Below are 14527 nucleotides of genomic sequence, written 5' to 3'. Positions count from 1 at the left end.
GAAAACTGTTTCAGGAAGTTCTTGCCTCAAAAAATTAATACAAGAGAGTTGATAAGTCTCATACTTCACATAATGCAACTGCCAGGAGCTGGTAAAATTAGGCATTTGTCTGAATATTTTCATATTTACACAAAGGCACCCCAGGATGTGTTTGCAATGGGGGAGTGGAATAATTAAAGCAGAGTTTGGGGAGAAGCCTACTGACATGGAAAGGAAATAAAACAGAGAACCTGGAAGCACGGAGTTTCAGATTGTGGAGGAGCACATTCTCATAGCATTAAAGCAAATCCAGAATGCAGAAGAGGAGAGTCTCAAGTTGTCTCTCTAACTGGGACAAATTAGTGCCATTTGGACAAGTGTATTGGGGCTCTTACTACACAGCAATAAAAAAGAGAAAACACATCTTACGGAATTATAGTCTAATTGGGGAAGCTGATAATATGTGAGATAATTAAGTAAAATATGTCATTTTTTAGATACTGGTAAGTACCACAGGGGGAAAAAAGGCAAGGAGGGAGGTAACTCTTGAGTGACGACTTGAACAAAGTGAGATAATTGTGACATAAAGGTATCTGGGGAGAGAGGATCTCAGTAAGCAGAAAGGTCTGGGGGAAATAGTGTGTGTGGCTTGTTCTAGGAGTGGCAAGAAGGTAAACCTGGCTAGAGTAGACTGAAGAAGTGAATAGTAGATGTAAGAAATGCAATAGAGGCCAGAAAATGGAGGGTCTTACAGGTCACAGTAAGAACTTTAGTTTTTGCCTCTGAATGAGTTGAAAAGGGAAGGAAAACCTTGGAAGGTCTTGAGGAGCATGATGTGATCTCACATATGTTTTTATAGGATCGCTTTAGTTGCTTCATAGAAGGAACAGGGACAAGAGTTAGGAGGTTCCTGCAATAACAAGATGATGGCAGTTTGGGCCAGAAAAGTGTCATAAGTTATGGTAACAGGTGGTGGAATTCTTGGCAAATTTTGTAGGTAGAATCAACAGGCTTTATAGGCCAAAGGAATATAATGTGTGAAAGAGCAAAGTCAGGGATAACACTGAAATTTGTGCCTGAAGCAACTAGAAGAATGGAATTGCCATCAACAAAGATGGGAGAGACTGAGTAGATCAGGGGCCTGGTGGTAGAAGATTAGAAACTCAGTTTTGGTTAGTCCAATCTGAGATGTATCCGTGAGCGGTGGGATATACAGACCTGGCATGTCTGGTCTGGCACTTAAGTTTAGGAGTCATCAGCATACAGAATGCATTTAGAGCGATGAGATTGTTCTCATGTTCCCCAATGTACCCTTCCTGTATTTTTCATACACTAAAGAGGTGCATATAAAAGAAAAAAAAATTGTGCAGCAAGAACAAATTTATAGACTTCACTACCCATGGAAGTAGTATAGAATACAAATTTGAATAACAGCAAAGGAGGTTTAGTTAAATTAATGGTCAAATGATCCAAAGTAAGTTTATTAAGGGAAATTCAGTAGTTTACATTTACAACCTTTATGCCCCTCACCCAAAGCTTGAGATATCAAATATATTTCATAATAAAAGGAAAAGTCTGCATCCAGTTAACCCTGGCATCCATCTATACTGTTTACCATTGAAAAAGCAAATGATATGCCTATGTTAGTTTGCTAGGGCTGCCATAACCAAGTACCACAGACTGAATGGTTTAAGCAAAAAATACTTACTGTCACACAATTCTGGAGGCCAGAAGTCCAAGATCAGGGAATTGGCGGGATTGGTTCCCTCTGAGGGCTGTGGAGAATCTGTTCCAGTTCTCTCTCCTTGCCTTCTGGAAAGACATCTTCCCCCTATGTCTCTTCACATTGTCTTCCCTCTATACATGCCTATCTCCAAATTCCCTCATTTCATAAGGACACCAGTCATATCAGATTAAAGCACACCCTAATGGCATCATTTCGACTTGATTACTTCTGTAAAGACCTTATCTCCAAATAAGGACACATTTTGAGGTGCTAGGGGCTAAGACTTCAAGATATGAATTCATGGGGGAACACAATTCAACTCATCACAATGCCTATGTAAAATAATAAACCTACATTTCAAGACTGTCTGGAAGCTTAAGTGAGATAAATAGAGAATCTAAGATAGTCCTAGCATATAGTAAGTAAACAAATTGTAGAGTAACAAAAAATATGGTTTGACTAATAGTGATGTAAGTACAATCCCTGAAAGAACCTGCCATTAACATGATACAAGACATGAGCTAGCTATAAAAATAATGAAAATGCTGCTCTCTCTGAGAGCCAACCAAAAGATGCAGATATATGTGTTGGATGATCCTAAAACCTGGAAAGTTATTTAGTATTTATGGTTTGTAGATTTACAGAAAAATCTTGATACAAGTAAAAGTAGAATGCTACATAACCACAGTCTTCCTGGGGCACTGGGCAAGACTTAAGAGAGACAAATTGAGATGGCTTTGAAGGACAAGAAGCTGTTACCTCATTAAAGGCTAACTACACAATGAAGAAGGGGAAGACATTCTAATCAGAAGTAATATCATATCATCTGACCATTTTTTAAATAAATAAAGTAAAATCTTTCTTATAGAAGAGTAAATATGAAATCTTTGGAGAACAACCATATTTGTTCAGTATTAGCATGTAAGTAATTGAATAACAGATCTTGGCATTCTGAGGCCTTAAACTCTATGTGTGTGTGTGTGTTTGTGTGTGTGTGTGTGTGTGTGTGTGTGTGTGTGTGTGTGTGTGCATTTTAATATTGAACCACTTGGAAAGTTCTGAGTAAATCATATTACAATTTTAAAAATCTGTGGTAGGACAGACAGTAGAAAGCCATAGTAACGTATACCCACAGGAGCAAAAATGGATGGGAAAGAATCCTTGGGAAAGCTAGTGGCTTATTATAAAGCAAAATAAAGAAATAATGGCAACAAGTCTTCTGAGTAATATTCATTCTTTGGCTGCTAAGAAGCTCAAAGTGAAATTTGCTAAGATTTTAAACATGTGGGAAATTAAACTTATAGCTTACTCTTTCCTCTTAGTTTTTATTCTTCTGTTCTATCAAAATAGTAGCTCTATACATAGAACTGAAGAATATAAGAAGAGAGGTGATTGATTTTGAGATATGGTTAGTTTGAATTGCCTTTGGTGCATGCAGGTGCAAAAATACAGCAAGCATTTCAATATATGACAGAGTTCCCAGAGCTTAGTGTGTAGTCCACTTCTCCAGCTTAGAACTATCACCTGCACTCTAGAGTCATAGTGACATTGAATATCTAATTCACATCTCAGATTTATGCTGAAAAACCATGCTCCTGATGTTCTCTCCAAAACCTGCTTCTCTCAACAGTCCCCATCTCAGAGATCCTTCCTCACATTCCTAGATCTAATCACTCAGCATATCCTATCCACTCTACCTTTGAAATAGAAAAACAATCTGACCATTTCTCACCACCTCTAGAGCTGCCACTCTGGTCCAAGAAGCCACCAACTCTTGCCTAGCTATTGCAATTGCCTCTTAACTGGTTTCCCTGTTTTTTCTGTGCCCTCCCAGTCTATTATCAATACATCTTCCAGAGATCATGTTATTTCTCTCCTTAAAAACCTCAAACAGCCCATTTTTCTTAGATCACGAGCAATAAAATGACTGACAGGACCCTGTGTGGCCTGGCCCCAATTACATCTCTTGCTTTTAAAAAAAAATTAATTTCCTTTTGCTCTCCTCCTCATTTAATCTGCTCCAGCCATTCAGTCTCCTCACTACTCCTGGAACAAACCAGGTACACTGTAGCCTCAAGGCTTATCCATTTGCTTTTCCTTCTGCCTGGAATGTTCTCCCAGTAGATATCCACAGTATTTGATCACTCATCTATCTCCTTCAGCTCTTTGCATAAATGTTCCCCTCTCAGTGGGGCTTTCCCCAACCACTCAACTTAAAACAGCAACCCCCGCACCCACCCACACACACTTTTTAACTTCCTTGCCTGCATTAGTTTTCTTCATCGCCCTTTTTACATCCAAAATACTACAAATTGCATGTACTTAACAATATTGTCTGCCTTACCCACAAGTATGTAAGTTCCATCAGAGTAGGTAAATTTTATCCCGTGAGCCTAGAAAAGCACCTGGTAGAATACATGTCCAATTTATATTTGGTGAATATTGAATGAATCAACTTTTGAGCACATAGATCTGGAACCCAGGTAGGAGCTTCTGCCAAAGATTTAAAAAGGGGGAGAAGGGGTCATTCACATAAGGATCTAAGGGGTAGGTTACTCAGGAAGAATTTACAACATGAGCAGAGTTTAAATCAACCTTAAGAACAGGTAGAGAAAGTGGTTCAGAGAAAGAGTCTGAAATCCAGTCACAAGGATATAGAGGGAGAGAGTGAGCAACAAAAAGGGAGACATACTTTGAAAAGAAGTGGTTAGCAGTGTCAAATGCAACAGAAAGGTGAAGTAAGACTAGAAATTAAAAGTGTCCACAGAAATTTCTTAGCTATTTAGAAAAAATAAATAAATGTTTATCATATTACACTGTATTTTCCAACTCCAGATGGATCAAGAGTTGAATGCAAAAAATCAGGGAAGAAATATGCTCTTAATGAGGAGAGCCTAAAATAAATTACATAATTTACAACTGTACTAACTGATAAATCTGACTCCATTAAAATGCAAAATATTCTTTAGATCCAAAAAGACTCCTAACCAAAATGAAAAGGCTAAAATAAACTAGGAAAAATATGTGCAGTGAATTTGCCAAAGGGGAAATTATCTCATATTTTAAAAATTCTTACAAAAAGAAAAATCTTAAGATTCTGATACACAAAAGGGAGAAAATATGAACAGACATTTCACAAAAGTAGAAACATAAACTGTTGAAAAATTGTCTACTTGACTAATAAATGAATACCAGTTAAAACAATGCCAAGATTTTTTTCCCATTAATTGTTTAAAAATATAACTATGGCAACTAAACTGAAAAGGAATTACTTACATACTGTCAGTAGACTTAATCAGGTACAGTCCATTTTAGAAATCAATTTAAAAATAGAATAAGATACTCACAACAGCCAAAAGGTGGAAACAATCCAAATGTCTGTTAATAGGTGAAGGGATAAACAAAATGAGGTATGAATATACAAAAGGATATTATTCAGCCTTAAAAAAATTTGATACGTGCTACCACACAATTAAACCTTGAAAACATTATGTTGAGTGAAATAAGCCAGACACAAAAGGACAAATATTATATGAATGTTACTTATATGAGGTACCTAGATTAGTCAAATTCATAGAAAAAGAAAGTAGAATGGTAGTTACCACAGTCTGGGGATGAGGAAGTGGGATGCTATGGTTTCATGGGTAGAGTTTCCATTTGAGAAGATGAAAAGCCGTGGAGATGGTTAGTAGTGATGGTTGCACAACATTGTGGATGTCTTCTAATGAAATGGTTACAGTAGTAAATTTTATTTATAAATATTTTATCACAACAAAAAAACTCAGAAATATATATATATGAGTCTTAAAATGACCCAGTAATTTCACTTTTAGAAATTACTCTTGGCCAATTAAACTGAAATTTAAAATGTTTATCAGAATGTTATTTAAAATTGCAAAAACAATTCTTTGGAAACAAAATAATGGCCAAATAAATAACAGCACACCCCTATTAAACTGAAGGCTCCCAAACACCAGGAACCATGTCTGCTCTTGCTCTCCATTCCATCTCCACCACCTGCCTGTGCTTGGCACATAGAAAACACTCAACAAATATTTTTGAATTAATTAACATGGTGAAGTATTATGTGCAAGAGTATAAAGGATTTTAATGATGTAAGAAATGGTTTGATATAATAAATGATAAAAGCAGGATAAAACTTGTATATACAATTTGATTTCAACTATCTAAGACAAGGATTCTTATATTATGAAATAATGAATTCCCTCATTGTTTAAGCCGATCTGAGTTGTGGCTTTTTATTACACCTGAAAGCATCCCAACTGATCCTTGCACCCACACAAAACTTTCCTCATAGAGTTCCTCATTCTTCCCCAGAGCCTATTAAAGACAATAGCGGAAAAGAGAAAAAGTAATGGCACCATTAATTAACGTTACCTGACAGCAAGGGAGAAAAACAGGAAAATTATATAAACGAAACACAAAAAGCAACTGTAGAACCATAAAAAGAGCTGGCTAGAGCATTTAGTGTAGGATGAGACAGTTTTACAGACTTCATAACTTTTTTAGCTATTCATACATTAACGGATATTTGTAATAATCCTGAGTCACCAATGACGATGCCTGGTTTATGCAATATATTCTGTATGAGAAGATGGTGCCTTATATAATACAGTTTACCAGGATTTCATTAAAATGTTTAAAACATTTAAAAGTTCCAGCACTTGGGGTGGTAAACTGGAATTAAATTCCTCTGGAAAATTCACTTGGCTGGAAGTCCTCATTTTCCCAGTATTATATAAGAGAAATGAAAAGCTACTGTATTTGACAATCAAAAATTCCTACACTTTTGTTGGAAATTGTGTTTTCTTAAAATCTGGAGTGCCTAATGATAATTTCAGATGGTATGGAGACTTGTTAATAATGCTACTTCCTCAGCCCTTCCTCCAAAAACTCTATAATCTAGTGGGTCTGGAATGAGGCTTAAGTACTGGTGTTTTGAAAAAAACATCCCCAGTGATTTGATCTAGACATTTCTGAAAGAGTGGGATCAAGCTATATAGATTTAATTTAAGAATTGTTAGAGAATTCTCTGTTTTACCAAGCCTCCTGCTCAGAAGACATTAATATTTGTAACTCTGCCCAAGAAGAGGTAGAAAGCCTCACTTCTTAGATGAAAGGAATGGACTGCTACCTAAAATAACCTGCTGCATTATTAAGAAAGTTGTAGATCCTACCTGTCCTGACAGTAGTTAATATTTTAGGATTCTGTTTTTACCCTATAAGAACTCCAGCTCTTCTGTTAATAAGTTCAAAGTTTGAGCTAACAATAGACCTTATCCCAAATTTTATAGTTAATGTTGATAAAAATGTAGTATATGTTATTATTGCCCTCTGGTGTTAGCACAACATTTTATCACAGTATTTTCACCAAGAGTGCTTTAGCACCACACCCTCCTTCTCTAATTCCTTGTGATATTTAATCCCAGCATCGGATACCTGGATGTAGGGTGGGTTATTTGTAAGACACTGGGAAAAATACGTAGTAAATAAAGAGGAGTTTTAATCAACTATATGGTATGACTAAAATTTTGGTGAGAATTTACTTGGACATGGCTCTGTTATATTTTTTCTGAGTAGACTTTAATTAAATAAACATGAACCTTTAAAAAGTGTCATGATACCATGTCTATGATGAGTATAAAATAGTAAAATTCTTAAAGGCAGAGAGTAGAGAGTGGCACTTGCCAGGGGCTGGGGGATGTGGGAGACAGGAAGGTGGGTGTCAAAGGATATGACATTTGGGTTATATGAGATGAGTAAGTCCTAGAGCTCTACCATACAGTGTACAGCCTGTGGTTAACAATACTATTCTGCATCCTTAAAATTTTGCTAAGAAGGTAGAGCTTATGTTAAGTGTACTTATTATGACATCCCAATAATAATAATAAAGAGAGTGGGAGAAAATTTAGAGGTGATGGTTAAGTTTATGGCATAATTTGTGGTGATGGTTTCACAGGTGTATATGTCTCTCCAAACCCACCAAGTACACATTAGTTATATACAGCTCTTTGTAGGTCAAAACACTTTTAAAAATAGAAAGTGTCATGTTAACACTTTCCAAAAAAAATTTTAATAAGGAATTCTTTCATAACTGGCTCACTTCCATTATACCACATTTATGCCAGTGGCAAATAATTTTTTTCCTGCTTTTCTCTTCACCTTTTTCTTCTTTGTGAAAAGTCTGTGCTTGAAATGAAAGTCTAGCTACCCTATATGGGATCTACTTCCATTTTCCCTCCCCCAGGCTCAGGCACACCTAAAAAATAGGCTTACCCTCTGGAAGAATCTGCTTTTCCAGGTACCCACATTTTTCCAGCATCATTTAATCATTTACTGAAAGTCTGCAACATACTATGCTAGACATAAAAGCATACAGATAAGTAAATATATTCTGTTTTTGATTTGCACACAGTCCAGTAGGGGAGACAGACATACAAATGAATAACTGCAATACAGCATAACAGATGTAAAGCAGGCTGTTGGATCCCAGAAAAAATAATGACTAAGTCTACCAGGGGAAGGACCAAGAGGCTTCCTGGAGGAGGCTGTATATGATCTGGGTTCTGAACAGGTATGGAACAGGTATTTCAAGCAGCAGGTACCATATGTAGGCATGCAGATGTGAGAGGACATGGGATGTTTGGCAGAATGACAGAACGTGGTAACCAACTGGACATGGGAAACTGAGAGAGAGAATTGAAAATGTTTCTGAGTTGTCATTCATTCATTTAGCAATTTAACACCTACTCTGTTAAGAGAGAGACTGGACGATATTTCACTAAGAGAAAAAGGGAAGATAAGAGGAGAGCAGAGTTGTCGGGGAGGAGATCGGATGAGAACATGTTGAGGTTGAGGTGCCGGCAGAACCTCCAGGTCGACTGGCCCAGTGCACCCTGAGAAATGTGGGTCTGGGAGGAGGAGAGGGGTCCAGCTGAAGATGAAGGGGCGGGAGCCATCATCAAATGAGGGCCGGGGCAGGACGAGACACACAACAGGTGGGGCCTGGTGCAAAATGGAAATGTGGGCCTCCTTGATCAAAAGCCAGGGAAAAAGTGCCATTTAAGTTATTAAATACACTAAGGTACTACAATACAAAAGTATTTTCCTTTCTTCTGCAGTCTCTCAACATGTTGTGAAGGTTTTTATTTACTACTTAATGTTGTTCTATACAAATAAAAAAGTAAAATTATTGGCATGGGTTTTTACCATTCACCTTTCTATTGTGCAATGGCAGTTATAAATGTAAATATCAGAACATTGAACCTGTACGTGGAATCACTGAAATTATGCAGTTCATGTTTTGTGGCTTGACCCCGAGAGTGCCACAAGCTGGGCAGAAGAAAGGAACACAAGCCAGAAGCAGGGAAGTTAGGAGGAGGAAGAAAAGCTTTTCCCAGACATGGTATGGATTCAAAGGATCTGGGGGAAATTGCAGGGTGAGCTCAGAGCCTCTCAGTTGCCTGGAGGTCTGCCCTGGGACTGGCAAGGTCTGTATGCACTTGGACCTGACAGCTGCCCTGTCCCCCTCTCACCAGTCCCCAGTCAGATGTGACATAAGTCATCAGGGAGCTGGGAAGTCAAGTCAAGGCACCTTCCCTTTCCTGGGTCAGCAGACCCAACCCACAGCAAATGAATGCCCCAAGGGTATTGCAACCTCTGCACCAGGATGCCCTACGTATTTAGATTAAGGGTGGCAAGAGGCTGGCCCTGGCCAATTCACCCATTGAATGAGCTGTGGTGCTGCCAGCTTGGGGTTACAGCTCGAGATACTACTGGTTGTGACCTCAACCCTCCTTGCCCTTGCACTCAGATCCCTGCCAGGGTGGGAGGATGGTAGGGAGAGAGCAGACAGGAACCAGGGGTGCAAGAGGGTACAAGAGTCAGGAGAAGTTGGCCAACAACCCTTTCTAGGAGGCAAGGAGAGATGCCGAGCCCCCAGTACATGTTTTGCTGTCCAATCAGGAATCACTCACAAAACATAAATTCAAAAATAATAAAAGAATCTCAAGAGAGCAGCTGCACATCATTAAGCACCAAGTGTGGAGCCCTTCAGAGTGTGAGGTAGCACTGACTGCAACCCTGTGGAGCCAGGACTAGGCTGGTGACATTGCCCAAGGGGATGGGAAGATAGGAGAGGAGCAAGAAGGAAGAGGAGGCAGCCCCAACAGGAGAAAAGTAGGTGTGAAAAAAAAATAGAGAAAAACATAGCAGAGATGAATGGGCAGAGGGAGAGGGAGGTGGGCCCAGAAGCCAAGAGAAGTAGAGTATTATCCACAACACAGGCTCCTCCTAGGAGATCTACAGATATGTTTACTTGTTCCACGGCATTTAACAAAATTGAGGCAGTATCTAAAAAGTGGGAATATTCTCATAAAAACCAAGCTTATCTTTAAAACACTACTAATAGACCTGACAGCATGGTGTCTATACTCCTCCCTGACCAAAATCAAACCCGAGCTGGGCAGCTGCAGCTCCCTGAGAAAAGGCACAGGCCCCCGTGGGACAGGCTTCCTGTGACTCACTCAGCATCTGGGTGCACAGCTATGAGGGACCGAGCTTCACCCGTGTGGGTGACTGTGGGCACGTGAATTCAGAAACTCGGGGCTGCACAGAGCGTCTTAATGCTGCAGAAAGGTCAAGTAAGAGGGGCCTAAAAATAGATCATTAGATTTAGCAAGTTGGAAAACACTGGTCTTAATAAGAACAGTCAGAATGGAGTGATGGGCTGAGAGGCAGATGGCCGTGGGTTGTGAAGTGAATGGGAGGTGACAAAGCGGAGACCGTCAGGGTGGAGACTAATTTTTCAAGCATTTTTTGATCATCAAGGAAGGTGATAGAAAAGTAGTTTGAACCCAGCCAGCTATCCCTCTTCCTCCCTCATCCTCCTTCCCACACACTTTTCTATTACTAAATAAAGAAGTAAAGCAACATGACATGAAGCAAGATCTCTTCTTGAAATTTTACACTTTAGAAAAAAAAAATCAGTTCAAAACCAGAAGTGGAAATTAACTGGGATTTTGCTGTTCCCTGATAATGTGTCATACTCAAACATACCAATCATGGGTATCTATTGCTGCCAGTATTGGTGTTTAGAGAAAATAAAATTAGGCCATTTGAGACTAATTCAGAAGTTTGTTTGTTTGTTTAAAGCTTGTTTAAAATAGTTTATCCTATGACAATATAGTTCTTTATGGCGAGTTTCATGGAAAAACCTGTTTTGTTAATGTTGCTGAACTCACTCACACACTTAGGTGCTACTTTAAAAATCTAGAAAACTATTCGACAGCCCAGTATTTTTTTAAATGACAGGTAAACCACTCAGATTCCAACCTGTTGTCTGGAAAAAGCAACCTTCCTCCTTTCAATTGCTGAATAAGCTAATCTTAAAATAAATAATGACACCTCTTTCCACCTACTGCACTGTGGCCTGGATGTTTTACAATCTTGTTTGGTCATTCAGAATATAATTTAGAAGGCTGATGCTTTGTCATAAACGTAGTCAAGTTTGGAGTTAGAAGGCTCTACGTTTTATGAAAGGTCTAACTTGGTCAAACCCACCCTCTTCTCGGAGTGGAACTTACCAGGATTACCAGGGCTGCATGCCTCTTGCTTGGTGCTCCTGGAGATGCTCTGATTTCTTAATGGATTTCTGCGAGGTGATTTAGGTCAGGTGTTGGAATCCTTGCGAAGTCATGAGATTTTAACCCAGGCTGCTCTGGGTGCGTCAAAGCACAGGAAGCGTGCTCACTCCCTCTGTGGTCTACTCTCACCAACTGCTTAGAGTGGGGCCCATGGAGTTCACCAGGGTCTGGTGAGATGTGCAGCTTTCAACACTTCATGGTATGTGTTGATGTGATTTTGTGACTCTGAGTGGATGTCAAGTACATGAGACAGGCTACACTTATTTTAAAAAGGGGGAGCGGGGAGAACTGTGTAATTATTCTATGTTTGCTTTTAATGAAGTTATAAAAGCGACTAGCCCTTATGTTTAATAAATTGCCAGATTTCTTAAAGAAAAACCCCGGAACATAGCTTTAAGCACCATTAATCTACAACTTTAAGCACCATTCTTTGATGCTAATAAATAACTCCACAATAAGCTGATACTATCTGCATGAAGTCCAGACTTGAAAGTCTGTGAGCTAGCTTTGTATACACAATCCCAACCGCTGGCTCATCCTAGACTTGGATGAAAGCGGTGTGCGAAGCTCATGGGTGAGTGGCTGAGGGTGTGGGAAGGGAAGGGTTTTGTGGTAAGCAGAGGAAATGGATGCCAAAGGGGCTGAGAGTATGGTAAAATAGGCCACTCTCACTGTCTTACTTCCTCATCCAATCACTCACTAGTCATTAGAAATCTAGATTCTGTTCCCATTACATCATTGCAACTAATATCTGCAAACCCCATGGATTTATTTTTCAATCTTTATTCTCTTTAACACCCTGCAGAAGGGGACAGTCTTGGCAAGTCCCATTTTTCATGAAGTCTTCTTCCCCCCTTGAAGAAGGGAGTCTGGCACAGACTGTCCTGGTCCTCCTGGTAGCTACTTTCCTGCTACTTCTCTACCTCCTTTCTCACTGACCTTTCTTTTACCTCCAACACTTCCTCCTCCCGCCCACCTGCCCACGTGCATCCCTGGGGGGCTGACTTCTCTCTTCTTGCCCTTAGTGATCTCATCCAGTATTAGGTTTCTGGTTTTCTCCTCTAGGCAGATGACTACCAAATCATGCTATGTAAACCCAACTGCCAGCTGTAGACCAAAGATGCCAAGTTGTAGACCAATGTCAATGGGCAGTGAAAAGAGCTAGGAAATTAGAATTGAAATCAAATGAGATCACAGTTGAAAACAAAGTGTTATACAGATGCCAGTTGTTATTTTCTGTTATTTTCCACAGCTTCCAAGTCACATTAATTTTGTCTTGCTGACTTCTCCAATGTCTCCACCTTTCTTTCAATCAAATGGGGAAAACTGTGGTGCCACCTTTGATTTTTCCTCTCATTCATCTCATCCAACCAAGCCCCACAGCCTCTAAATACTGTATATCTGTCAGTTTTTGCAACCTTCCTTTCCTTCCAACTCATCACACTGCACCCTAAGCAGAACAATCTCATGCCCAGCTCTAACCACAGCACTTGACCCAAGGCCTCAGTGAACTCCTTTGTTTACCAAAACCAGGGTAGGCTTTTCCACCCAGAATTTGCATTCCTCCACAACATACACATTTCATGCCTCTCTGGCTTTTCTTCTTACCTCTCTCCTATTCATTCGCTATGCCCCAGCCAAACCGTATGATTTTCTACTCTCCAAAATTTCCTCTAAACTCCCTCACCTCTGGCCTTTTGCACATGGCAGTCTCCCTAAGAAATGCTTTTCTGCCTTTACTCCCCATCCTGATTTCAAGACAATACTGGTCTGGATCCAGGCAGGAGAGGAAACCAGCATAAGGGTTTCAAACACAGAGAATTCAACAGACAGAACTGGTTTCAAAGATGCTGGAAGAGTGAGAAGAGCAAACAGGCAAGGGGGGCTGAAGGAGCAAGAAAAAAGCTGCAGCTAAGCACCCAAATCCACACCTTTTGCTGTGCTGCTTGGCAGCTACAGGCCAAGCCTGCCCTGCTGTCGCCTGGGCTGCAGCAGTGTGGGCCCGCCTCATGCCAGCAGCTGCTCCAGCAACCTCACTCTCAGGGCACCTCTTTCTGCAGCCTTTGATTTCCCTCTGAACCCAGATGGCAAGAACATCTGGGAAATGTAGTTTTCAGATACCTAGACCTGCCTCCACAAAGCGGAATACAGAATAGCAGGTGGAGCTGCGGGACAGCAGGCGAGTGACTGGACAAGGACGCCATTCAAGCCCCAGCTGTTTCCTAAGGCATTTCTTGACTCCTTTCCTCTTCCCTGCTCCCTCAACTCCCTGCCCCCCAAATAAACTTCCTCTTCTGAATTTCATCTGTCTCTTGCACTCAATTTAAAGTATGGTTTTTGAGGCACTCTGTGCCAGGCATTATACCAGGTGCTTGAAATACAACTATGAGCAAGACGAACCTGGCTTCTGGAGTTTCAAGTCTAGTTGGGAGACACATAATTAAATATGCAATTATGATATAGTTTGATAAGCATGAAAATAGGGGAAGTCGAAGTGTCAGAGCCCACAGGAATGGTGTTTAAACCAAACTGGGAGGGTCAGGAAGTGCCTCCAGAGGAAGCCAAAGTCTGAAGCCAAGAAGGTAGGGGTGAGAGGAAAATGCTTTTGATAGAAAGAAAACCACATACAAAGGCCCAGCAACGAGAGAGAGTGCACTTCTCATGGAAGAAGCAGAGTGTGCAGAGCAGCAGCACATAAGAGTTTGAGGTGGGGAACAGGAAAGAGAGGAAAGGGCACGATGGGGCTAGAGGAGGCAGTAGGGGCCCCACGGCATGGCCTGGCAAGCCACATTAAAGAGTTTGGGCTTCATCCTACAGACAAGGGAAACCATTTAAGGTTTATCAGAGGGATGTGACATGATCAGGTATTCATTTTAGGAAGTTTGTGTGGAAATAACATACCTGTAGAAGTTGCATTATCTGCATAGCCTTATTGCACTGGCTGCCTTTATCAACTGCCCCATAGGTCGTATGGTGCTTCAGAGACACTGAATCTCTAAAAAGCACATCTTTGCTTGAGATTAAAATCTCACTTTTCTGCTACTTACTGTCTGATTCCATTTATCTGAAATTCCGGACAAGGCAAAACAGAGGGACAGAAACCAAATCAGTGGTTGCCCGGGGGACTGGGAGTGGCCAGAGAAATTGATTGCAAAGG

Source organism: Manis pentadactyla, chromosome 5 (genome assembly GCF_030020395.1).
Source record: "Manis pentadactyla isolate mManPen7 chromosome 5, mManPen7.hap1, whole genome shotgun sequence".
NCBI classification, from domain to species: Eukaryota; Metazoa; Chordata; class Mammalia; order Pholidota; family Manidae; genus Manis; species Manis pentadactyla.
The sequence above is the reverse complement of the archived record's forward strand: the minus strand, read 5'-3'. Positions refer to the sequence as shown.